The sequence below is a fragment of the Prionailurus bengalensis genome, chromosome D4 (genome assembly GCF_016509475.1).
Source record: "Prionailurus bengalensis isolate Pbe53 chromosome D4, Fcat_Pben_1.1_paternal_pri, whole genome shotgun sequence".
NCBI lineage: Eukaryota > Metazoa > Chordata > Mammalia > Carnivora > Felidae > Prionailurus > Prionailurus bengalensis.
In genome coordinates, this window is record NC_057359.1 from 22,491,270 (window position 1) to 22,492,956 (window position 1,687).

Genomic DNA, 1,687 nt, shown 5'->3' on the forward strand with positions numbered 1-1,687 from the left:
TCATGAAGCCAATGGATTCCTCTCCCATAAACATGCTCTCACCTCAGCCCTGACGTGATCAAGCAGCATGTACTAAGGTTTTAAGCCAAAGATATACACGGGGTACTAACTGTACAAATGGAACAGTTAACTTGAATACAAGGTCAAAAATAGCAACAAATTCTAACAATCCAGTGTTAGTTTCATATACACACTTCAAGGACATATTTCTTTTCCAAGGCTTATTCCAGCTTCACGAGGCTAGCATGAGGTGTATATACATTTGGCAGGGAAATTTTACATTCCTGAATTATTTGGATGCATCTGGAAATTATTTGGAAACATTTGATGCATGCAGCAAATGCCATGCATCTGCTTGAAGTCCATTTAGAAGTATTTGTGGAGAACAATGGCAGGGTCTACCTCCTCATATTTCTGCTTATTGATCCACATCCACTGGAGGGTGGACACTGAGGCTAGGATGGAACCCCCATCCACGCTGGGTACTTAACTATGTTCAGGAGGAGTGATGCTTTTGATCTACATTGTGCTGTGGGGCCAGGGCCATGATGTCCTTCCATATCCTGTCAGTGATCCAGGATACATGGTGATCCCACCAGACAGCACCTTGTATGAGTACAGTGTGTCCTCATCATACTTCACAGTGGAAGTTGAAGGTGGTCCCATGGATGCCACAGGATTCCATAGCCAGGAAAAAGGGCTAAAAGAGCACCTCTGGATACCAGAACTGCTTGTGGCCAATGGTGATCACCTGACTATTGGGCAGCTCATAACTCTTCTCCAGAGAAGAGGAGGATGCAGCAGTGACCCCATCTCCTGCTCGGAGACATAGCAGACCTCCATGATGTCATTCAGGATTTCTTACTCAGCCAGTCTGGTGAAGCTGCAGGCATGCTACATGAGGATCTTCGTGAGATAGTCTTTCAGGTCTCAGCCAGCCAGGACCAGGTACAGGATGCTATGGGGCAGGGCACAGCCCTCATAGATGGGTACTGTGTGAGTGACCTGGCCCCCAGACTCCATAACAACACCAGTGGTATAGCCAGAGGTATACAGGGACAACACGACCTGATGTTCATGTACATAGGCAGAGTGTAGCAGGTCTAAATGTGATCTGAATCATCTCTCAGTTGGCGTTGACATTCAGGGGGGCCTCAGTCAGCAGCCTTGGGTGCTTCTGCAGTTGTAGAAGGTGTGGTGCCAGATCTTCTCTATGTTGTCTCAGTTGGTGATGATGCCATGCTTGATGGGGTAACTTAAAGGTCAGGATGCCACTCTTGCTCTAGGCCTCATCACCCAAGTGGTCCTTCTGCCCCATGCTCACAATGATGCCCTGCTTTCAGGGGTGCCCAACAGTAGACAGGAACATGGCTTGGGCGAGGGTGGGGGTATCATCCCCCAGCAAAGCCAGCTTTGCACATGCCAGAGCTTCTGGTGGAGGTGGTGGGCCCCAGGGTGCCGTGAAGCAGGCATTGTGGTTTTGATTTGCATTTCCCTGATGATTAGTGATATTGAGCACTGTACATTTTCATATACCGGTTGGCCATCTGTACGTCTTCTTTGAACAAATGTTATTCAGATCCATCCATTTTTAACCTGATTTTTTGTTTTTCTCTTTTTTGCTATTGGGTTGTAGAAGTTCTTTATATATTTAAAAAATTAACCTTTCCTCAGAAAATTTGCAAAT

The 1,687-nt window shown here is 46.5% G+C and overlaps 1 pseudogene; it reads right to left on the reverse strand.

Moving 5' to 3' along the window:
* Positions 1 to 366: 366 nt before the first annotated feature.
* LOC122474519 lies at positions 367 to 1,421 on the reverse strand (annotated as a pseudogene).
* Between the last annotated feature and the right edge of the window lie 266 nt (positions 1,422 to 1,687).